This window comes from Erinaceus europaeus, chromosome 1 (genome assembly GCF_950295315.1).
Source record: "Erinaceus europaeus chromosome 1, mEriEur2.1, whole genome shotgun sequence".
NCBI lineage: Eukaryota > Metazoa > Chordata > Mammalia > Eulipotyphla > Erinaceidae > Erinaceus > Erinaceus europaeus.
In genome coordinates this window covers 175288247-175314426 of record NC_080162.1, presented here as the reverse complement: position 1 = coordinate 175314426, position 26180 = coordinate 175288247, and the positions used below count along the sequence as shown (strand labels likewise).

Genomic DNA, 26180 nt, shown 5'->3' with positions numbered 1-26180 from the left:
AAATTATAAAATTTCAGGTGTATCAGTTTCACACTGCCCACACTACTATAATTCTGTCCCCATTTTCTCTTAGCCATTTATTTCTCACAAAGTCTGAGAGAAACATTGCTTGATTTTTTTTCAAGTTTGTATGCTTTAATTATTCATGTCCCATATATATATGAAACCATCTAGTAGCTGTCTTTCACTACTTTACTTATTTCACGAGGCATTATCACTTCCAAGTCCATTCATTTTGTTCCAAAGGATACTATGTCTTTTTCTCTTTTTTTTAAATAAAATTTTTATTATATTTATTTATTTTCCCTTTTGTTGCCCTTGTTCTTTATTGTTGTTATAGTTATTATTGTTGTCGTCGTTGTTAGATAGGACAGAGAGAAATGGAGAGAGGAGGGGAAGACAGAGAGGGACAGAAAGATAGACACCTGCAGACCTGCTTCACCACCTGTGAAGCGACTCCCTGCAGGTTGGGAGCCAGGGGCTCGAACTGGGATCTTTATGCAGGTCCTTTCACCTATGTCATTTTTTCTAATTGAAGAGTATATTCCATTGAATATATATGTGCTATAATGTGGTATATATTCAAAGGAGAAAAACGCACTAATTCAAAAGTATATCTGTACCCCTATGTTCATAGTTACATTATTCATAATATCCAAGTTATGGCAACAATCCAAAAGTCCATTGATGTCCACCATATTTACATATTAATTAAACCTTTTTATTGTTTTTATTTATTTATTGGATAGAGACAGCCAGAAATCGAAAGGGAAGGTGGTGATACAGAGGAAGAGAGACAGAGAGACACCTGAAACAGTGCTTCACCACTTACAAAGTTTTCCCCAGCAGGTGAGGACCAGGGGCTCAAACTGGTGTCCTTGCACAATGTAACATGTGTGCTCACCTAGATGCTTCATCACCCAGCCCCTTGACATATACTTTTGAGTATTTTATTCTGCCCTTACTCACCTTTAACTATAGCCTGTAGGAATGTTGTTCCCACAGGAGTATAGTTAAACATTCATGATTCTCCTGTTTGCTTATCTGACTCCCATTTAAATCATCTTTCAAATATAGTTATAAATTTAGTTATAGTACAGTTGTTACAGATAGGTAAACAGTTGCCTTTGGGCAATCTTATTTCTCTGTGTTTTGTTTTCTGTATGAATTGGGTGAGAATGCACCAGATTCTACTTCTAATGTGTATTGTATATTCCATTGTGTGTAGCTTGGCTGGGATGATAATGTGATGGACATTGTGTATTTGTCCTGTATTAGGTGTATAAAGGGGTATGCACCTCTTTGCTTTTGCATTGTTCACCTAATTTAGCTAGCAAGATGTTATGGATGGCATGATGCCTCTTTCCATGATCCATGTGCTTATACCCTAATCTGATGGTATCTGGAGGTGAATTTTTTAGAAGCTGGTTAAGTTTAGATCTAGTCATGAAATCTTCATGTTACCAGAGCTTCTTGATGGAATTAGTGCCCTGAGGGGAAGAAGAAGAGAAACTGAATTCCCCACACCGTAGGAGCAAACAAGGAGGAGGAGGTCCTCTGTTAGCCAGGGGATAGCTCCTAGGACAACCACTCTGAACATTCTGATCTAGGATTTTTAGCCTCCAAACTGCAAGAAAATGAATACCTGATCTTTAGGCCACTTAGTCTATAGTATTTTGTTATGGTAGCTGAGCGGACTAGCACAGATGTGAGAAGAAAGGTTGCAGAATCTGGGTGATGGCACAGCTGGTTGAGTGCATATGTTATAATGCATAAGGGCCCAGGTTCAAACCCCTGATCCCCACTTGCAGGGGGAAAGCTTCACAAGTGTTGAAGCAGGGCTGCAAGTGTCTCTTTGCCTCTCGCCTTCTCTATCTTCCCCTTCCTCTCAATCTCTGGCTGTCTATATCCAATAAATAAATACATAAATAAATAAAATGTATAAATATTTAAAGATAATGTATAAATATTTAAAGAGGAAGAGAGAGGAGAGAGAGAGAGAGAGAAGAGGTTGACTTTCAGCTTTCTGGGACCATATATTTTCCTCATTTCATGAAAAATCATGTTTGCAATTATAAAAAGTCTTTGACTTTGGTCCTATGGTCTTGACTGTGAGGATCCATATCCTGTTGTTATGTAGAAGAAAACCTGTTATTTTCAAGAAGAGTGGTTCTATTAAATGAATGAAGACAATATACTGGGAAATAGTTATTCATTTTTCTGCCCTTGCTTAGGCTTGGGGGAGATCACAACTGAAGTCTGCTTCTCTCAAGGCCTTCTGTATTTCCAGTCCAGTTCTTCATTTGCTGACTACTAGTGAGAATTGGCAGAATTTGCTTTAGCTACTTCTCTGAAAATTGCACATTTTCAGGAAGGGAAGTTTCACATTAATGTTTGATGTTTTTCTTCATGATGATTAAAAGTTTCTGTATATGGTCCAAATTTGTGTTAAAGATTTCTAATCTATCATTGCTAGTACTTTTAGATTTTGGAACTGAACATTGTTTTCCTTATTTTTTGGTCATAATTTTTTTCATTTTTAAGGGGAAGTATTTATAAGCAGTTAATAAAAGGCATTTCTCAGTTTTTATTTCATATAATATGAAGTATATAAAGCATCATTAATGAACTGATCATTTGTGTCACTAGATAAGTTATATCTCATGTAGTGCTATCAAAGTGTGTTCTTTGAAACCTAGTTAGCTTCATATTGTGTTAGAAGAAAAGGTTTTCATGGATAAATGTTATTAACAAAGTGACTCAAAATTAAATGTAATTCTTTACTGATGGACTTTTCAACACCTCAAATATACAAAAGGACATTGTGAGTCTACAGGAGATACATTATATGCAATGTTTTCCAGAACTTATTGGATTCAGTACTATTTTCTATAAAACATAAAAAGGAAAAAAAAATTTGAAGGGACCAGGCAGTGGCACACGGTTAAGCACTCACATTACAGTGTACAAGGACCCAGGTTCAATCCCCTGGTACCCACCTGCAGGGGGAAAGCTTCATGAGTGGTGAAATAGGGCTGCATGTGTCTCTCAGTCTCTCTCCCTCCCTATCTCTTCGACCCTTCTCAATCTCTCTCTGCCTCTATCCAATAATAAATAAATAAAAGCAATAAATTGCAATGAGAATGGAATGTCTGTCATTATTAGTTGGCATGTGAAGGTCACACATAAAGACTGGGAACTGAAGCAGTAGATCTCTGCCTCAGAATAATGAACATTCTTCATTTTGGCAAGTTAAGAGCTTCCTCCAAAGTGCATGATGCACTGATTTGAAATGCTGCTGAGAAATGGGTTTAGTCACTTGTGTTGTGAGACTAGAGAGTAGACAATGAGTCATTTGGCACTGATTAAGACTGGAGCCTCTTGGCAGGGATTTAATTTGGAATTGTCCACATTCTATGGAAATATTCTCCTGAACAGCATTGAATAAAGCCCTAGTTTGGCTAGTACAATTTTTCTGTAAGAACGACATTTGAAGGGTTTTTTTTTTTATCTGCATCAGATGATATTTAAAAGAAAATAATAAAATCATTTTGCTATAGAAACTTTCTTTTTGTGCTAAGGCATTTCATTTCATTTAGGGGAATGACCTTACCAGAAAATGATTGTGTGAACACACACACACACACACACACACACACACACACACACACACACACACACACACACACACACACTGAAAAGAAGCCAACTTCAGCATTTAAAGGGAAAAGGGCACAATGACTTTCTCCTTAGTTGCAATGCTGCAGATTGAGGGAAAACTTGTTCTACTCTTCTCCTAACCTAAGGGCATACAGTAAAAATAAGGAGCACATTGTGCCTGCGGATTGTACACAACTGTGACATGATACAACCCATCTTGGGGCTGATTTCACTTGGGCGTGCTGCCTTGTAGACAATACCAGAAACACCAAACCATATACAGTTTTGTGTGATAATTCCCACAGAGTTATCCCTTTTTCCCTTGACTGGTGTATATTCCCTTACAGGCTTTAAATATAAAAAAGAGAATAGTGCCTTGTTTTTCAGCCTTTCTTTTGGAATACACATATCTAACAAAGCACCTTTTCTTATGTATACTAAGTGCCACTGGTTTTGTAGTTAAGTATATTTTGAGAAGATTATCATCATTATAATTTTTTTTAATTGCTACTAGGGTTATTGCTGGGGCTCAATGTCTACAAATGAATTCATTTCTTCTAGTGGACAGTTAATTTTATTTTCTTTCTTTTCTCTTCTTTTCTTTTTTGACAGATAATTTAAAGACAGAGAGAAATTGAAAGGAAAGAGATGAGAGGGAGAAAGAAAGTGACACCTGCAGCACTACTTCACCACTCATGAAACTTTCTACTTAGGAGCTTGAATCTAAGTCCCTGTATATGGTAATGTGTACACTCTACTAAATATATACATATTTATGTTTAATGTTTATTTATTCCATTTTTGTTGCCCTTGTTATAATGCTGTAATTATTATTGTGGTCTGTCTTCATTGTTGGATAGGACAGAGAGAATTGGAGAGAGGAGGGGAAGACAGAGAGTGGAGAGAAAGACCCCTGCAGACCTGCTTCACTGCCTGTGAAGTGACCCCCCTACAGGTGAGAAGCCAGGGCTCAAACCAGGTACTCTACTAAATATATACCACTACCTGGCCCCTCTTTATTATTTTTTAGTGAGAGGATACAGAGAGAAAACAGAGCTCTGTTCTGTTCTGGTTAATAGTGGTTTTGGGGAATGAACCTAGAACTGCAGAGCCTCAGGTATAAAAAATTTTTGCATAACCATCGTGCTATCTTCTCAACCTGTAGTTAATGATTTTACATTATAGAAATTTTTTAAAGTTTCCCCTCAAGGTATTGTGAAAGGATTCAGTCATACTCTCTTGAGAAGATAATATTAACAAGTACTGGTTTATAAGAGGTCTTACTGGAAACCAGTGAACAAGTCAGAACTTATTTGGGGACACACATTTTTGCTTTTAAGGCTGATTCAGAGGAGGATAGAGAGGCAGTGAATTATCTATCTTTTCCTAGCTGTGGGAGTTTTGCACATCTGCAATGGTAGAGAATGATAGCGTTGCTTCACAGAATGAATGGAAGAGGTGGCTGACATATATCATCTCTGAATTGCCACACCTCAAAGGGCAGGTTCATCATGAAGTATGTGTATACAGAACAAAGGTCCAACAAGAATGGTACACAGTCCTGGAGTTCATGTACCTGGACAGAGTTTAAGGAAAGCTTTTATTCCTAAGAGAAAATAATAAAAAATTAAGTAGAAGAACAGGAAAGGCTAGAAGTGGGAATCAGCATTTTAGGATTTTGGGAGATGAACTACCAGGACTCAATCCTTATAAAATATTTTCCTGGCATCATTGAGCATGCAATTCCCACAGTCACTATTAGCCCAATAAAAAGATAAGACCAAATCAAGTTGAGAAGTAGAGTAGAAATAGTACAAACATTTGTTAGGCTCTCTCAGAAGACTTCAAGAGTGAGAAATGTATCACCAAATATCCTTACTCTGCTTATTCTTAGGACGGACCAAGTAATTGATGTCGCATGTGGGAGTCAAGCTAGGGATTGTGCCCTTCAAAGGTTTGAATACATAGTAATGTGCAGTAGGAATTAGGAGAACAGTTGAGTCCTTTCTATCTCTATTTGTTTTCACTTTTTTAAAACCACTATTACTTTTTTTCTCTTGGGAAACTCTCTTCTTAAAGGACAACAGTGTTTTTTCGACAATAGTATTAAGTGAGAAGTGAAGGCAGGCAAAAAAAAACCAACAAACCAAAAAAAAAAAACAAAAAACAAAAACAAAAACAAGGAACTGCTACCAAGAGTGAGGGAAATAAGTCTTGACTCTTTATCTTGGCTTTATAACTTATAATGTATTGGTGTTTTAAATTCATACCAGAATATTACTATCAGAATCACTAGATGTGAGATTCAGACTTAAAAAAAAATTTCTCCAGGGCTTATTATACTATGTACTCAGGCTAATATTGTACTGACTTCCATGAATAAACCATAATGAAGGCATGCCAGTACTGTAAATTGTGTATAAACCATGTGGATTTCATTTATATAAAGAACTGTGAAGGCATCTTCATATATCTATATTTGTTTATTTATATACATTATCTTATTGTTCAATTAGCCATTATATTTTTATGTTTTCTAATGTGAAGTTTTCTCCTGAGTAGACCCTATGTAATAATAGCTATGTGAAATGTTTATAGACTGACAGCGACAGTAGAGAATACTTTGCTTTCTCACTGTAGACATAGTAATGGGTTGTAGGATTTCCTGTATCTACCAACCTTACCCATATTCTTCTATAGAAAATGGAATGCTCATGAACTCTCATAAGTTCAGATCTCTTTCTCTCCTCTCCATTCTTTTTTTAGGTAAAGAGAAATACAGAGAAAGAGGGAGAGAAACAGAGATTTTAACTTGCTTAACACTGTCCCCCTTCTTTTTCCTCCTTTTCCTATCTTCTCTAATAATATGAAGCGCTCCCCAAGTACAGTTGATCTTACACTGTGTTTTTTTCTACCTTAATACTATTGCTCTCAATGTATCCTGTGACAGCACACTTGGGATGACAATATACATATTGGTTGAGAGAAGGAATGAAAGTGATCACTTGGAGACTAGGTCATTGTTGCCTACTTAAAATTAGTCAATTTTTCACCTCAGTTGTTCTTAATTTCAATATTGTTTTAAAATTAAAGAATAGTTATTTATATTATATATTACATATTACTCAGTGAAAAATTCAGTAGTGGTCTAAAGGTAGGAGGTATGTAAAATGTAATCTGCTGAGACAGTTTTTGTTTCTGTCTTCCCTTTTTGCTGTTTCCCCAGAAATGTTCTGAACTGCATAAAGGTGATTGTCTAAACAGATTTGCATGTTATTACATATGGCCTTAGAAGTAAGCGAAGTATGTGTTTAACTCATGTGACTTTGATGATTTGAGAATGCTCAAAACTGAGAAAACAATTTCATATCTGTGTTTGAGATTATTTCCCTCTGACATTGTCTTTTAGTCCTTCAAGTACTATAATAAAACATCTCAATCAAGCACAAAGAGATTAATATGCCTTGCTTTTTAAAAATTTTTTTAAATTTTTTTAATTTTTTACTTAAGAAAGGATTAATGAACAAAAACATAAGGTAGGAGGGGTACAACTCCACACAATTCCCACCACCCAATCTCCATAACCCACCCCCTCCCATGATAGCTTTCCCATTCTCTAGCCCTCTGGGAGCATGGACCCAGGGTCGTTGAGGGTTGCAGAAGGTAGAAGGTCTGGCTTCTGTAATTGCTTCCCCGCTGAACATGGGCGTTGACTGGTCGCTCCATACTCCCAGTCTGCCTCTCTCTTTCCCTAGTAAGGTGTGTCTCTGGGGAAGCTGAGCTCCAGGACACATTGGTGGGGTCTTCAATCCAGGGAAGCCTGGCCAGCATCCTGGTGGCATCTGGAACCTGGTGATTGAAAAGAGAGTTAACATACGAAGCCAAACAATTTGTTGAGCAATCATAGATCCCAAGCTTGGAATAGTGGAGAGGAAGTGTTAGGGAGGTACTCACTGCAACCTCTAGTGTACTACTGCTTTCAGGTATATATTTTGCAGTAGTTTATGGATACGTGTGCACATAAGCTCTCTCTCACAGAAACTGGTGTATATCTAGGTTATGGGACTTTGTTAGAAAGTGAACTACCTGAGATGAAATTAGAGTGTACTATAAAAGGAAAGGTCTCACCCGAGTAATGAAGCTGAAGGGTTGTCATTCCACATGTGAAGTCTCTGGACACAGTCTGAGGTGAAGCATGTTGAGGTGGCAATCGTTGCGTTGGTTAGGTTGTGATCGGCGGATGCAATATTATTTGGTTTGGATTGGGAGATGCATACGGGAAAGTGGGCCCTATCCAAGGGTTCCAGGACTGGGGGAAGTAGGGGCTCTATAGTGGAGATGTGAGGTTCCTGCTGTCTTAGGGTTCAAAAAGACAATCGATAGTTAATGTTATCATCACATTATTTGTTAATTGGGTTAACTTTGAAAAGTCCCTTTGTTATGGTTTGCTGTACAGTATCCAGTATCTTGTATATAGCCTTGCTTTTTTTACAGTATCCCAAGACAACACTTGGAAAAATAAATGTAAGCCATTTGGTAAGATTAAGTAATTTGGAAGAAGGGGCCGATGGTAGTGAACCAGGTTAAATGCACATAGTATGAAGTGCAAGGACAGGCTCAAGGATCTCGGTTTGAGCACTGGCTCCCCATCTGCAGGGGGGTCGCTTCACAAGCAGTGAAGCAGGTCTGTAGGTGTCTTTCTTGCCTTCTCTATGTCTTCCTCTCCTCTCTCAATTCCTTTCTATCCTACCCAACAACAACAACAACAACAACAAATGGAAAAAGATGGTCACCGGGAGCTGTGAAATCGTGGTGCAGGCACCTAGCAATAACCCCAGTGGCAAAATAAATAGTAATTTGGAAAAGGTGTGTCAGTGTCCATATTTATGGACTGTTTTCCACATAATCAAACCACTGTCTCTCCTACACTTCTACTTCTGTAACATCAACATGCTGCTATGTTTAGTGCTATCAAATTCGTCAAGAAAATACATTTTATATAGAACCATCACAGATGACAGGAATTTCTGACACTTCTTACAACTCCAACAGAAGGAAAAAAGTATATCACCTCATAATCCAAAGAGCAATTAAGACCCTTGCTTTACTTTCTAAATGAAACACATAACAAAAAGCAATACTCAAGCACTGGTCAGTGAAAAGGAGACAGTCTTTGAGAAAGAGCTGAAAAGTAGATACTGTTCTTTTTCTGAGAACAGAGAATGGATGTGGGAAAATACCTTTTTCTATCAAACATACTTTTAAAGTACCTGTGCTTTTATTCTGTATGAATGGACAAAAAAATTACACTAAATAGCAACAAGTTGTCCTGAGACAGCCTACTAGCTATAAAATGAGAGTATTGGGCTGGGTTAAGTGCCCATAATAGGAAGCAAAAGAACCTGCTTTGAGCCCTGGCTACCCACCTGCAGAAGAGTTGCTTCACAAGTGGTGAAGCAGATCTGCAAGTGTCTCTTTGTCTTTTATCTCCCCCACCCCTCTCAATTTCTCTCTGTTCCATCCAATAAAAAAAATTTTTAAAAGAAAGAAAAGTCCCCCCCTGGAGCAGTGGATTTGTACTGCTGGCACCAAGTCCCAGTGATAATTCAGGAGGCAAAAAAAAAAAAAGTATTATTAGCAGCTTTATTGTTTTTGATGATTTGTTTACTGACTTTAATGTACTTTGGAGTTATTGGTACTGTTTATAAACTTTAGAATGATTTTTCAGTTTCCGGCATGCTTTCTAAAATTTTGATCATTATTTAATTTTGTGCATTAACTGGTATATAATTTGTTCAATATTATTTTTTGCCCTGCCCCCTTGCTTTTACCAGGTTGTTTACAACCACATTGCCTAAGACTGTGACAATCAACTCAGGTCAGAGTTGAATAGAAAATCGTCCTCATAATAATATGATGTGCTGTGTTTTAAAAAATTAGAAAACTTTTATGTTCTGTATGAAATTATTTTAATGCAGATAATAGCTTTTATGTTATTTTAACATTCCTTATTTTAAATGATATTTTATTCATCCACCAGAGGGAGTCCTCTAATCTGTGGATTTTAAAAGGCAACATGAGTACAGTGTAAATAAGCAGACATTTTCTTTCTTATGGTTTAACTAAAATAAATTAAACCAGTCTGTGTCACGGTATTATGGACTCAGAGCCATACTTGGGTCTTGGATGTATAATGTGCTTAAAATCTTGTCCTACTACCAATGCCACCCCCATCTTAATTAATAACCAGTAAATAATATTTTATATAATTTATTTTTCTTTAGGGGAATAAAGTATTTAAAAATATTTTTTTTCATTAATGCTATGAGGATATGGAATGGGGTGAGAAATTACTCAACTATTTCCTACAAGCAGGACAGGAAAGCTTGATTTCTCAGGTGATAAAAGGTTTCATACCTTCCAGGACAAGCTTCCTTTCAAATGCCAAATGCTTTTTAAGTAAACCTGTAGCCTTAATGGTACCTTTTAGTGAGCCCTTTTGGGAGGGGCAGTACTTGGGACCACTCTTAGTGCTTATATATTGCCAGTATACCCTTGCCTTTAAAGCTTCTCAGTTTTCTCACACCATAACTGAATCAGTCCTATTTTGTGGCTGTGGAAATTGTTGTTCACAGAGGCTAAGCAAATTACCCAAGGCCATGGAGCAGATGAGTGAGACCTGGGAGTGGATCCAGGACTCTTAAAATAAAAAAAAAATTGGTTGGTATACTGCCTTCTATTGCTTCACAAAAGTTGTGAGCTTGCCTCCTTGCCTACTTAGCCCCACCACACTCAGTTGTAATCAGTTGTTTAATGTCCATTTTTGAGTCAAAGTTAGTGGTATTTCACCATAATAGCTAGAATGTTGTTTCCAATGGAAAATAAAATAAATTCTAAACCAGGAATTATAAAAAATATGTATCTATTCAGAGTCAGTACTCATATATTTTCTTCTTTTCACCTCTTAGTCTCTCCAGATTGTTTTTATGTAGAATCAACGCATCAGCAAGTTTTAATAAAGATGCCTACTGGATAGCTTCAATTTTGGAGAAAAAATATTTGATACTAATGATAATTTGCATATTAATAAGATATATATGAATAGTTTTAGAACTACTTGAAAATAGACCAGTTTTATGCTTTTGTCATTGCTGACAAAAAAAATCAGCTCGCTCCAAGCTGCTTTTTTTGTTTTAGATAGGCAGAGACGGAGGCAAAGAGAACGGAGACTGAATCACCAAACCTTCCCTGTTTGGCTCAAATCTGGGTCACATGCATGGCGAAGCAAGTACCTTCCCAAGTGAGCTGTTTTTCAAGCCTGATAAAATAAGATATTAAATAAATAAGATATCCATTTTTATTTTTGCTCTTCTACAAAGTTTACTCGCTAACAATCATGATTAAATAACCAATAAGCAATAAGAATAGCTATAAAGCTGAACATTCATGACCCTAAGACTCAAAGCTAGATTGATTTCACCATTTTCTGCAGGAAAGTACTTTTGGATGGTGTTCTCTTTTCTGGAACTTTGTATTTCTTTCCCTTTTTTCCAGCTAGAGAGAGGGAATGAGGGAAAAAACTGAAGCGTTCTTCAATGCTGTGAGGGTCAGGCTCTGACCTAAGTCATGCACGTGACAGAGCAGCAAACTATCCAAGTGAGCTTGGCCTTGTGCTTTCTAGTTTAGTTTTAATAGTTCCTTGATTGGTTCAAATGTCATAATCTTCTAGTGCATAATATATTTATTTATTTATTCCCTTTTGTTGCCCTTGTTGTTTTATTGTTGTAGTTATTATTGTTGTTGCTATTGATGTTGTCATTGTTGGATAGGACAGAGAGAAATAGAGGAGGGGAAGACAAGAGAGGGAGAGAGAAAGACAGACACCTGCAGACCTGCTTCACCACCTGTGAAGCAACTCCCCTGCAGGTGGGAAGCTGAGGGCTCGAACTGGGATCCTTACACAGGTTCTTGTGCCTGGCACCACGTGCGCTTAACCTGCTGCTCTACCACCTGACTCCCGCATAATATATTCTTAAGAAACATCCATCTCAAAGGCAACAGCCCATAACATTTATTTTAACATCATTTGCCAGAGTTTTAATTATTTTGTTTGCTTTTACTAACTATTTAAAAAAACTAGAGCAAAGGTATATTTGTAATTCTCAATGAGATGGGTTACATGCAGGATTCAAAAGTCTTAAATCTTGAGAGAGCGAGAGGAAGAGGCACCCCTGCTAATTGTTGATTTTCACAGACAGGCACATCCTCTCCTAACTTTACATGATGGTGATGATACTGAACCTTGAAACCTATCTTCTGCATCTGAAATTCAGCTTAATTCTGCTGTGTTACCTCAGTATTATTTACTTCCTCTGTGCCTGTGTTTTCTCATCAATAAAATGGAGATCATAGTAATACTTAATAGTTTGATATGAAAATTAGATGAACTAATATTTGTAAATTATATTTTATAAAACCACAGTTTCTGAAAGTGATTTTTTAAAAATAAAGTAAGGTTAAAAAATAAAGTAAGATGCATGTGTTTTTTATGATATTTTTATGTTTTAGGTCAACATGATGATGATTGTATTTTTTGTTCCCAATCTAAATGGAATGCTTGTTTTACAAGCTGATTTAGTAGTGAAATGAACTAGGCAGCTCTCTGGGTCCCAGTTTTTATTCTACCTTCAAAATCGTGGTAGTGACCCTGAATATTGAAGGTAAAAATGTTATCTTTATTTATTTATTGGATAGAGACAGCCAGAAATTGGGAGGGAAGGTGTGTTAGGGAGCGGGGGACACATGGAGCATTACTTTACCACTCACACAGCTTTCTGCCCTGCAGGTGGGGACCGGAGACTTAAACTTTGCACATTGTAACGTGCACTTAACCAGGTGTGCCATCACCCTGTCCCTCATTTCTTCCTTCCTTCCTTTCTTCCTCCCTTCCTTCCTTCCCTCCCTCCCTCCCTCCCTCCCTCCTTCCTTCCTTCCTTCCTTCCTTCCTTCCTTCCTTCCTTCCTTCTTTCCTTCCTTCCTTTCTCCCTTTCTTCCTCCTTCCCTTCCTTCTTCTCTTTCTTTCTTTCTTTCTTTCTTTCTTTCTTTCTTTCTTTTTTCTTTCTTTCTTTCCTTTCTTTTTTTTTCTTTCTTCTTTCTTTCTTTCTTTCTTTCCTTTCTTTTTTTCTCTCTCTCTTTCTTTCTTTCTTGATTAATGTTTTACAGTCGACAATAAATACAATAATTTGTACATGCATAACATTTCTCATTTTTCCACACAAGAATACAACCCCCACTAGGTCCTCTGCTATCCTGTTCTAGGACCTGAACTGCCCTCCACCCTACACACCCCAGAGTCCTTTATTTTGGTGCAGTATACCAACTCCAGTCCAAGTTCTGTTTAGTGTTTTCTCTTCTGATCTTGTTTTTCAACTTCTGCCTGTGAATGAGATCATCCCATATTCATCCTTCTGTTTCTGGTTTATTTCACTTAACCTGATTTCCTCAAGCTCCATCCAAGATGGGCTGAAAATGGTGAAATCACCATTTTTACTCAGAAAATGTCCAATATCTCTAGTTTATTTATCTCTTCATTTAGCTCCTTCATTTCTTTTTTTTTCTTTTTCCTTCTTTTTTTATGATCTGTCAAGTCAAGAAAGTGGGATGTTGAAGTCCCCTACTAATGCTGTGTTGCTGTTAATATATTGCTGCAGCTCTTTCAGTAGATGTTTGATATATTTAGCTGGCCTCTCCTTGGGTGCATAGATGTTGATAATCATTAAGTCCTCTTGATTGCTTGATTTTCTGAGTACGAAGTAATGTCCATCCCTATCTTTTTAAAATTTTATTTATTTTATCATGTCAGATATGAGCATAGCTGTCCCTGCCCTTGTTTTGTGGTCCATTGGCTTGTATGGTAGTTTTCCAGCCTTTCACTTTGATTCTGTGTTTGTCTTTTTGAGTTAGGTGGGATTCCTGCAGATAACATATGGTTGTGTTGTGTTTTCTGATCCATCTTCCTACCCTGTGCCTTTTAATAGATGAATTCAGGACATTGACATTTACTGGTAATATAGATTAAAGGTATTTTAATGTCATTATTGTATATTTTTAGAGTGTTCTGATATATGGCATGTTTATGGTGATCTGATTGTTTATAGGAGATCTTTCAGAACTTCTTTCAGGGCAGGCTTGGTGATAGTTGATTCTTTCAACTGTTGCTTGTCTGAGAAGGTTTTTATGCCTCTATGTAGTCTGAATGTCAGGCTACCGAGATACAGTAGTCTTGGTTGAAAGCCTTTCTCATTGAGCACTCGACAGATATCTTGCCATTCTCTTCTGGCCTGTAGTGTTTGTGTGGAGAAATCTGCTGCTAATCATATGGGTTTTCCTCTGTAGGTGACTCTGTTTTTCTCTTGCAGCCTTCAGGATGTTTTCTTTATCCTTATTCCTTTCCATTCTAAATATGATGTGTCTTGGTGTCTTCAAGTCTGGGTTAATTCTGTTTGGGACCCTCTGTGCTTCTTGAACCTTTATGTCTTTGATGTTGTCTAGACTAGGGAAGTTATCATCTATTATGTCCTGTAGAATGCTTTCTTCCCCTTCCTCGCTTTCTTTTTTTGGTAGGTCTATAATGCATATACTATTTCTTTTGAAGTCATCCCATCTGTCTCTGTTGTTGTTTTTGGTACCTCTTAATCTCTTTTTGAGATCTCTTACTTCTTTCTTAGTTTTCTGTAATGTGTCCTCAATCTTGCTAATTCTGTTTCTGCCTAATTTATTCTATTCTCTCTCCCGTCTTTTGTTTTCTATAGCTCAGCTCTTTTGTTATCCTGTTCTGATACTGTTTTATTTATTTATTTATTTATTTATTTACTTACCAAAGTGATGTTCAGCTCTGGTTTATGATGGTGCGGGGAACCATTATGCCATCTACTCTGCTGTAAAAATATAATGAAATAGTATGTAAAATATTTAGCAAAATATCTGACTGGCAGTAGAAACTCAATAAATGTTCACTGTAAATATAAATAACTATGCACAGTCCTCACATAATCACAAGATGTCGCAACTAGGCATTTTTAAAAAATGTTTGAGATAGTTTTGTTTTTATTTATCAGATTCAAATTAGAAGGTTTTTAATTCAAGCTTTCAAAGGATGACCCATAGAAGTTTCTGAAAATGTTCATCCCTTGGTTTTGAGAGAGAAGCTATTACCACAGAAAAGGCAGGGATATAAAGGATCATGCAAGACTATCATGGACATCTATATGGAAATAAATATTGCAACTTGGGAGAAATGGACACATTCTTACAGTCATACCAACTGACAACCTTGAAATAAAAGGAACAGATACACTTCAATAGGCCAATCACTACTACAGAAATTTAAATGGTAATCAAAATTTTCCCCAAGAACAAAAGCCCAGGTCCAGATGAAAATACTAATAAATTTTATGAAACATTAAAAGAATTAAAACACATTCTCCTCAGACACTACAGAAAATAGAAGAGGAGACTCTACCAAACACATTATTTGAGGCTAATATCATGCTGATCCCCAAGGCAAGGAAGGACTATAGAAAATTATAGATCTATATTCCTTTTTTATTGATTTACTAATCATCAAAAAGACTGTAGGATAAGAGGGGTATAATTCTACACAGTTCCCACCGCCAGAGTTCTATATCCCATCACCTCCATAGGAAGCTTTCCTATTCTTTGTCCCTTTAGGAGTATGAACCAAAATTCTTTATGGGGTGCAAAAAGTGGAAGGTCTGGATTCTGTAATTGTTTCTTCACTGGACATGGGCATTGACAAGTTGATGCATACTCCCAGCCTGTTTCTATCTTTCCCTAGTGGGAAGGACTCTGGAGAGATGGAGCTTCAGGACACATTAGTGAGGTCATCTGCCCAGAGAATTAAGATTGGCATCATGGTAGCATCTGCAACTTGGTGGTTGAAAAGCATTAAGATAAAAAACAGACCAAATTGGGGGTCGGGCGGTGGCGCAGTGGGTTAAGCGCAAAACGCAAGGACCGGCGTAAGGATCCCGGTTTGAGCCCCCGGCTCCCCACCTGCAGGGGAGTCGCTTCACAGGCGGTGAAGCAGGTCTGCAGGTGTCTATCTTTCTCTTCCCCACTCTGTCTTTCCCTCCTCTCTCCATTTCTCTCTGTCCTATCCAACAACGAATAGCGTCAACAAGGGCAATAATAATAACCACAATGAGGCTACAACAACAAGGGCAACAAAAGGGGGAAAAAATGGCCTCCAGGAGTGGTAGATTCATGGTGCAGGCACTGAGCCCAGCAATAACCCTGGAGGAAAAAAAAACAAAAAAAAAAAAAACAGACCAAATTGTTTAGGAAATTAAAGAGAAAAATATAACAGATGAGATTTGAGGTCCCCATTTTGGACAAAGCTAGGAAGTCTATTTTAGGTATATTCCAAGAGGTCCATGACTTTGCCAATTTTTGTCTGAGGCCAGAAGCTAACATGTAAGTAGGCTAAAGGTATTTGTCTTGGGAGATGTTGTCAGAATTGGAAATGGGACTGGGAAGTTGGATCAGGGAAGAGAGTAGCTCCCAAATATGGGAAAAGTATATAAATTCCATTAACTGTAAATCCCATCGATCTGATCTGAGGTCATATTCAGCACAAGAACCTGTGTAACCTCTGCATCCCTATAGATCTCAGCTCCCATTCCGTGGTCATTGCTAGGAACATTCTAGGCTGCACTCATTTCAGGACCCGTCCTCCTTGAGTGGCAGAGTACATTAACCCAGCCTCCCTTCTGAGAGTTGGGCAGTCTCTATTGTTGTTCTATATTGAGGGCAAGGTCCTGTAGAGGCCCACAAAATGTAGATCCATATTTCTAATGAACATTGATGCAAAAGTCTTCAACAAAATCTTTGCTCATTTAATAAAACAACATATTAAAAGGATAATCCTCAAAAACCAAGTGGTATTTATAAGATTTAGAAGAAAAACTATACAACTGGTTAAGAGATATACTGGCAAATACTATATATTAAGTAAGTGACAATTAAACTAAATTAAATTAAATATGCCTTTATTATAATGATCAAACAAGTAATGCAGAAAAAGCTTGAGTATAACTAAGACCCCACTAAAATCCCAGGTCTATTTCTTTCCTGCCTTGAGGTAAGATCCCATAAACCTAACACTGGTTTGGAGTGAACAAATGACATTCACTGCTTCAACAACTTGGGTAAAATCTAAGCTTCTCAGATAAAGAAGTGACTACAGAAGCTGGATAAGGGCAAGAGTGGCTCACATAATGATGTTTTTTTGCCACTATCAGGTCACCCCATCATCACCCGGGGTTCCTAAATAGGGAATACTTGGATTACCCCACAAAAAAAATATGAGCCTAGACCTTTCATAGATCCCTCTCTCTTCCATCACTGGTCACACACATTGTGAACATCATCATAAGCCCTTTTCTGGGCTTCTTCAGGACCATATCTTCACTATGTATTCACAATTGTAGGAACTGCCCACTCTCAAAAGGGAAACTGGGTCATCCTACTCTGCCACTTGAAGAAGACTCCTTCTGAAATTAATGTAGACTAGAATCTTTCCAGATATGACCACGGACTGTGAGCTCAGTCTGACAGGGACTCAGAGGCTGTATAGGCCCCAGTGCCAAATATGAATAGATCTGGGCCCTGGGTTACAATGATGTGGCAGTTAGTTGCATTTATATATCTTCCTCAAGTTTGTGAGCAAATCTCCACCCTAATCCTGCTTTCTAGTTCTCTCACCTCTGAGACCATCTTCCCAGACAATATATCTAGTCCAACCTTATGTTAGCTCTCAAGCTCAAGCAAAGATTATTAAGACAGAGGCTCAAAGGAACATTCCTAAAATGGACTTCGGTGCTTCCTGCTGCCCTAAGGTCCCTAATTTCATCTTCTCTGTTCCTTCTTTATGATTCTTGTTTATTACACATTTTGTCCTGCTTCGCAACTTAAAAAATGTATTATCTTTATTTATTTATTGGATATAGACATTCAGAAATTGAGAGGGAAGGGGAAGATAGAGATAGAGAGAGACAGAGAGCCAGAGAGACACCTGCAGCACAGCTTCACCACTGGGAAGCTTTCCCCCTGCAGGTGGAGACTGGATGCTTGAGCCTGGGGCCTTAAGCATTGTAACATATGTGCTCAAACAGGTTTGCACCTCTAGGCCTCTCTACTTTCCATCTTATTGTCTTTCAGCCTCCAAGTTGGAGATGCTAGTTATGCATCCTGACTTCTCTAGACTGATGACCTCACCAATGCTTCCTGGAACCTCACCTTTCCAGAAACCTAATCCACTAGGGACAAATAGAAACAGGCTGTGGTTATAAATTGACCTATCAATGTCCATGTCCAGTGGTGAAGCAATGGCAGAAGCTAGAACTCCCACTTATTGAATCCCAAGAATTTTGGTCCATCTTCCCAGAGGGGCAAATAATAGGGAAGTTTCTGGGACACAGAACTCTGGTGGTGGGAACTGTATGAAATTATACAACTGTTATCTTACAATCTTGTAAATAAATATTAAATCACTAATAAAAAATTAAAAATAAAAAAGTAATATAGGTTTTTAAGGCCACATAGTACAACTGAATTAATAGGTAAGATCCTGCTTGAATTATAGAGTGTTCTGGTAATCGTACTATTTTTCAAAGAAAATTAGGTCTCTAATCTTATGTATATGTTTATACATTTTTATTTTTGATGTCACTGGGGTTTTAGCACTCCTTGATCATTAAGAGAGAAAGGCACTGCAACACCAAAGCATCTTTCAGTGCAGTGAGATCTGGACTTAAATCTGGGTCATGCCCTGATAGATATTATCTGTTCTATTAATCTGGACATCTTAATCTTAAAGTCAGACTTCCTGAAATGTGAGGAGTGATGAGACTTAACACAGCAGGAGAAACAACAAAAGTAAATAAATGTTTTCTGTTTGGTGCAGTGAGAGGATTACCAATGAAGATGATAATGTGTCTCTCCTGATAAAAAGTGACCTACTGCTGAGGAGTGAATTCTGGTATTGAACAGAAATCAGACACATAAGTCAGAAGTCAGACAGTGAGAGAGAAGCCTCAGAATAAAAATAAGGATAGACCTGTCCACTGATGGATCAAGTGCAGCAGTGGCGACTGTAAGGAGAGCAATGGCAGGCAGAATTTAAGTGTTGGAATTATTTCCTGGAAGAATAATTAAGAGAGATAATTAAAAATGGGAAATTAGTTTTGGTTTCTCTTTATGCTTGCTTAATAGACTTTAGACTCAGCTTGGCATTCATATGAATAAACGGTAAAGAATTTACCCAACCCATGTGAATCTGTATAGAATTATGCATAAAAGGAAATGAGGTACACAGAATGCAAGTACTATCAAGAAACTTGATAGTGGAAAAGCTGGCTAATACCAACATTTTTCAGAAGTCTATTCATCTAAATGTGTTTATGTTTCATATACTAATGTTCAGCCTCTGCTACTTTAATACAAATGGAAATATTTTGATAAATACATATACTCTCTTATTCAGTTCAGCTTAAAACATTCATTGCATATCCAATCTATGTAATCACTGTGGTAGAAAATAGAAAGTTGTAAGCAGTTCTGTTTTAGGACTGGAAAAAACTTAAACTTTATTAGAAAAGCCTAGAATAAAAGTATATTTCATATGCCATAATGATGCTCTGCTTACTCTCTTATGAATAATCAATAAATGTACTTTAATATTTATTCTGGATAGATACAGACAGAAATTGAAAGGGGAGGGAGAAATAGAAAGGGAGTACGATTTCACTACTTGTAAAGCTTCCCTCCTGCTGGTGGGACCCAGGGGACTGAACACTGGTCCTTATGCCCTACTACATGTGTGATCTACTAGGTGCACCACCTCCTGGCTTTTAAATAGATATTTTTTGTGTCTTTTTCAATTTCCTTGAGTAGTGACTCAAAATTTTCAGTATACAAGTCTTTCACTTCTTTGGTTAGGTTTATTCCTAGATATTTTATTGTTTTGTTACTATAGTAAAAGGAAATGATTTCTGGATTTCATGTTCTTCCAACATTTACTTTCCTTGATCTTTTGTATGGTTTTCTTATCTTCAATGTTATTTATTTCTGCCCTAACTTTAGTTATTTCTGTCCTTCTGGTTGCTTTAGGGTTCCTTTGTTCTTCATCTTCTAGGTCTTTAAGATGTGCAATCAGTTTGTTTATTTGTGCTTTTTCTTGTTTTGTAATATGTGCTTATATGGCTATGAACTTCCCTCTTAGTACTGCTTAGCTGTGTCCCAAATATTTTGATAGCTTGTGTCTTCATTTTCATTGAACTCTCGAAACATTTTGATTTCTTCCTTTATTTTTTCTTTGACCCAGTAGTTTTTAAGTAGAGTGATGCTGAGCTTACATATTTTGGGACTATTACTAATCTTTTGTTGAGTGTTAAGTGTTAGCTTCATTCCACTATAGTCTGATAATATGCTTGGGATGATTTCAATGCTCTTGAATTTGCTGATGCTGTCTTTGTGGCCTAACATATGGTTTATCCTTGAGAATTACCCATGTGGACTTGAATAGAATGTGTATTCCAGTTTCTTGGGGTGAATGACTCTGAAAATATCCAATAGTTCTAGTTTATCTATCTCCTCATTTAGCTCCCTCAATTCTTTATTGATTTTCTGCCTGGATGATCTGTCAAGTTGAGAGAGTGGGGTGTTGAAGTCCCCTCCTATGATTGTATTGTTGTTAATATATTTCTGTAGCTCTTTCAGTAGATGTTTGATGTATTTAGATGGTTTCTCATTGGGTGCGTAGATGTTAAAAATTGTTAAGTCCTCTTGATTAACTGATCCTCTGAGCATTAAGTAATGTCCATCCCTTTTTAAATTTTATTTATTTAAAAGTCTATCATGTTAGATATAAGAATAGTTGTTCCTTCCCTTGTTTTGTGGTCCATTGGCTTGTATGATAGTTTTCTATCCTTTCACTTTGAATCAGTGTTTGTCTTGTTGAGTTAGGGAGGTTTCCTGTAGACAGCAGTTGGGTTGTGTTTACTGATCCATCTTCCTAATATGTACCTTTTAATAAGTGAATTCAAGCCACTGACATTTATTGATATCAAAAATTGAATATATTTTAATGCCATTCTTGTAGATTTTTAGAGTGTTCTGATATATGGCCTATTTATGGTGGTCTGACAGTTTATAGGAGTCCTTTCAGAATCTTTCAGGGCAGGCTTGGTGATAGTTGATTCTTTCAATTGTTGCTTGTTTGAGAAGGTTTTTATGCCTCTATGTAGTCTGAATGTCAGGCTACTGAGATACAGTAGTCTTGGTTGAAAGTCTTTCTCATTGAGCACTTGATAGATATCTTGCCATTCTCTTCTGGCCTGTAGTGTTTGTGTGGAGAACTCTGCTGCTAATCATATGGGTTTTCCTCTGTAAGTGACTCTTTGTTTTTCTCTTGCAGCCTTCAGGATGTTTTCTTTATCCTTATTCCTTTCCATTCTAAATATGATGTGTCTTGGTGTCTTCAAGTCTGAGTTAATTCTGTTTAGGACCCTCTGTGCTTCTTGAACCTTTATGTCTTTGATATTGTCTAGACTAAAGTTCTCAGCTATTATGTCCTGAAGAATGCTTTCTTCCCCTCCCTCTCTTTCTTCCTCTGGTAAGCCAATAATGTGTATATTATTTCTTTTGAAGTCTCTGTTGTTGTTTTCAGTACCTCTGTTGTTGTTTTCAGTACCTCTTAATCTCTTTTTGAGATCTTTTAGTTCATCTGTTTTGTTTTCCTGTCCTGATACTGTTTTGGCTTGTTCAGCTAGTTATGTTCTTAGCTCAGCTATTTCAGCTTTCAGCTGTTATTCACCTTGAGATAATTAGTGTTTTTCAGAGTCTCATTTGTTGTTTCTGCATTTCTGATGACAATTCTTTCAAACTCTTTACTCACTCTTGTGATTATTTCCTTAACTAGTGTTTGGATGTTGATCTCATTATTTTGTGCTTCATCCTTTGGGGGGCTTTTGGCGGGTTTCTTGTCCTGGTTCATTTCTCCAATATTTCTTCTTGTTGGTTTAACCATTTGATATAGTATTTTATGACGTCCCTCTCTCAGTATTTTTCAAATTACTGATCACTCTTTCCTGGATTGACTTGTGTATATGAAAGGTACTTAAAGGGCTCACAGTTGTGGAAATTAACCGTTTCAATATTATTTTAATCCCCGAGTTGGAGCACAGTGTCTTTTAAAGTCTCTTTTGTTCTTTTTCTTCCCTGTAGGCTATGGAAGTCTGAGGGCTTTTAAACTATAGATAGGCTTCTTAGCTTAATCCCTTACTCCTGAGAGATAAAGCAGGGTGGGGGAGAGACAATACAGTGGTTATACAAAGACTCTCTCACACCGCAAGTATCCAAAACTCCAGGCTCAATTCAGCTTCTCTGCCAAGCAGGGCAGCAAATTTAGACTCTGTGAGTTTCTAAACAAGTCCCGTTTATAGTCTCTATGTTCTGAGGCAGCTATTCACTATGTTCTCATCAGGAGAACAACATGGAAAAGCTCCCACTACACAGCCCCACTGCTAGGCCACCAAAGTGTAGATCTTCTCCTGAGTTTCCTTGTTAATTCTCTCTACCCTGGTGTCACCACAAGGCCTCCCCCGTGCTGCTCCAGCCTCTAAGGGCAGTAGCAATGGAGACTTACAGTTGCATTTGGTGAGTCTTAGGGGAGTCCTTTCCTCCCTTCAGCCATCTTTTTGTTGGTGAAACAGACTGGAAGTGGTGCCTAAACTGGTAAACTGCTGGACTGTTTCCAGGCACTTAATCTCTCCCTAGTCTCCTCTCTGACCATAAGCTATATGTATTTGCACTCACTGGTGATTTGGTAGGTTCCTGAAGTCGTTCTTGTCCTGCCTTGTTGCAGTCCCAGATGATTTTGGCTATTCTCAATTCTTACACCATCTTCCTAGAAAATATTTCTAGTCCACATCCATGTTAGCTATCAAGCTTAAGCAAAGATTACTGAGACATAAGCATCTAGGATGATACTTAAAACAGAAATGCTAGTTTCACTTTAAGGTCCCTACTTTAATCCTCTATATTCCTACTTTATGGTTACTGTTTATTAAATATTTTGTTCTGATTTCTATCTTTCTGTATTTCAGTCACCAAGTTGCAGATGCTACTTTCACACCATCTTAACTTTCCTGGGTTGATGACCTCACCAGTGCTTCCTGGAACTTCACCTTTCCAGAGACCCTGAAAGATGTTTTAGACATTAAAGTCAATTAGGGACATAAAAAATAGGTAAACAGTAAAAAAGAAAGAAAGAAAGAAAGAAAGGAAGGAAGAAAGAGAGAAAAAAATAGACTAATAGACTAGTAAAGATAGATAAGATATTCATCTCACTAATAATAAGAAATTAAGTCTACTAAAGTTGGTAAAATTAAATATTGATAATAGCTTCTGAAGTTAAGTGTGAAGAGAAATAGATAGTTATGGTTGTAATGTACATAATATCTTTAGGTTAACTTTTTTTTTTGACAGTATACACCAAAATTAACGTTGCACTTATCCTGTTGAACAACTTCACTTTTAGTTTGTTAATATCTAAAATTACTCACACAGTCATATATAAGCATGTGTATAATAGTTATTTAGAGCACACTTTGAAATGAAAAGTCAGAATAGTTTTTATTTAGGGCACCAAAGTAAAAACCCTGGGTGGAGGGTGAGGGTGGATGTTCAGCTTCATGGGGCAGGGGTTGGGGGAAGGGGAGGGGATAGAACACAGACTTTTGTTGGTGGGAATGGTGTTTATGTACACTCCTATTAATTTTTAGTTTATAAACCACTATTTAATTAATATGAGGGGGGAAAATTGATTAAATATCTCAAAATTTTTAAAGCACAGACTGAGCCTTTTTAATACATAGGCTGAGTTTTTGATATGCTGACTCTCTTAAAAACTTAGTCAAGAGAGAACAAAAGCAACTGGTGGCATAGCTATATGCAAATAATGTCAAAGCACATAAAATATGGTGAGGGTTTGTATGATCCATAAAATCCTAACAAAGGGATTTTTCAAAGTTAACCCAATTGCCAAACAAGGTGATTATTGCAATTACTATCTATTGTCTTCTTAAACCCTAAGACAACAGGAATCTCCTGTTTTGTCTATACAGCCTATGTTTCTCCCAGTCTTGGAACCTCTGGGATGGGGCTCACTTCCATCCATGCTTCTCTCAAATCAGTCCAAATGATATTGCATCCACTGATTCCAACCTAATCAATGCAACGAGTATCATCTCAGCATGCTTCACCTCACACTGTGTACAGAGACATCAGGCATGGATTGTCAATCCTTCACCCTCATCACTCTGGTGAGACCTTTCGTTTCATGGTATTCCCTAATTCCGTTCCAGGAGGTTCACTTCTAACAAAGCCCCAAAACCTATATATAGGCCAGGTCCCATAAGATAGAGCATATGTTCACATGTATCCATAAATTAGGGCAAAATACATACCTGAAAGCAAAAATACACAATAGTCTGCAGTGAGTCAGTATCAAGTTCATAATGAAATAATGTCCACTTAGACTTAGATACCCTCCTCACCTACTTCGTATTACAGTTCTTTCACTCACCCCAAAGCTAACCTTAGCAAAGCAAGGACTGCAAAAGCTGCATAAGGGCAAGAGACTGGCATCTTTGACAATGACTCTTTAGTCACTGTCAGGCCATTCCACCAGCTGGGGCCCTAATCAGGGAGTCCTGAGACTCCCAAACAGACATGATGGGCCTAGACCTCAAATAAATCCCTCTCTTCATTGTTTCTGGTCATCTCTATCAGGAACAACAAAATAGACCCCTTTGTGGGTCCCCAGAGGACCTTGCCCTCAACCTGGATTAACAACGGTAGAGAATGTTCCATTATCCGAAGGGAAGCTAGACCACACTACACCTGAGGAAGATGGGTCAATACTGGGGCAGCATGGAATGTTCCTACTCATGACCACAGAATGTGAGCTCATATCTAGAGGGATGCAGAGGTCACACAGGCTCCTAAGCTAATTATGGGCCCCAGATCACATCATATTGATGGGGTTTACAGTCAACAGTATTTGTACCCCTTTCCCATATTAGGGAGCTACTCTCTTCCTTGATGTAGCTTTCTAGTCTTTTTCCCAGCCATGACATCATCTCCCCACATAATAATTAGGATTCACCTGTATATCAGATTTCAGGCTCAGGCAAAAAACAAACAAAAACAAACAAAGACTACTATAGCTATAGGCCCTTTGAAATATAACTAAAATATACTTACTATTTACAAAATGGAGAACCACCCCCCAACACTTCACCTACACTATTCCAGCCTTTAGGTCCATGATTGTTTAACAATTTGTTTGGCTTTGCATATTATTAACTCTCTTTTCAGCCACCAGTTTCCAGATGCAAGCAGGATATGACCAAACTTCCCTGGGCAGACAACCTCACCAATGTGCCTTGGAGCTCTGCTTCCCCAGAGCCCTTCGCCACTAGGGAAAGAGAGAGACAGGCTGGGAGTATGGATTGACCTGTCAATGCCCATGTTCAGCAGGGAATCAATTACAGAAGCCAGACCTTCAACCTTCTGCATCCCACAAGGATCTTGGGTCCATACTCCCAGAGGGTTAAAGAATAAGAAAGCTAACCAACGCAACGATTGCCACCTCAACATGCTTCACCTCAGACTGTGTCCAGAGACTTCACGTGTGGAATGACAACCCTTCAGCTTCATTACTCGGGTGAGACCTTTCCTTTTATAGTACACTCTAATTTCATCTCAGGTAGTTCACTTTCTAACAAAGTCCCATAACCTAGATATACACCAGTTTCTGTGAGAGAGAGCTTATGTTCACACGTATCCATAAACTACTGCAAAATATATACCTGAAAGCAGAAGTACACTAGAGTTTGCAGTGAGTACCTCCCTAACATTTCCTCTCCACTATTCCAAGCTTGGGATCCATGATTGCTCAAAAAATTGTTTGGCTTCATATGTTAACTCTCTTTTCAATCACCAGGTTCCAGATGCCACCAGGATGCTGACCAGGCTTCCCTGGATTGAAGACCCCACCAATGTGTCCTGGAGCTCAGCTTCCCCAGAGACACACCCTACTAGGGAAAGAGAGAGGCAGACTGGGAGTATGGAGCGACCAGTCAACGCCCATGTTCAGCGGGGAAGCAATTACAGTAGCCAGACCTTCTACCTTCTGCAACCCTCAACGACCCTGGGTCCATGCTCCCAGAGGGCTAGAGAATGGGAAAGCTATCATGGGAGGGGGTGGGTTATGGAGATTGGGTGGTGGGAATTGTGTGGAGTTGTACCCCTCCTACCTTATGTTTTTGTTCATTAATCCTTTCTTAAATAAAAAATTAAAAAAAAAAAGAATAAGAAAGCTATCAATGGAGGGGTTGGTATACGGAGGTCTGGTGGTGGGAATTGTCCAGAGT

General features: G+C 37.9%; 1 long non-coding RNA gene across 3 annotated transcripts in view; it reads left to right on the top strand.

Annotated features, from left to right (window-relative positions):
- LOC132540893 (uncharacterized) overlaps positions 1–25986 on the top strand; it is a 64454-nt gene extending 38468 nt beyond the window's left edge. The window contains exons 3-5 of one of the 3 annotated variants that reach the window (XR_009552053.1): positions 4273–4400; positions 23868–24065; positions 25282–25986. This is a non-coding gene — a long non-coding RNA (uncharacterized LOC132540893). Of the gene's footprint in view, positions 1–4272; positions 4401–23867; positions 24066–25122 lie in introns of all 3 variants that reach the window. The other 2 variants (XR_009552051.1, XR_009552052.1) reach the window with 2 other exon arrangements.
- Positions 25987–26180: the final 194 nt, after the last annotated feature.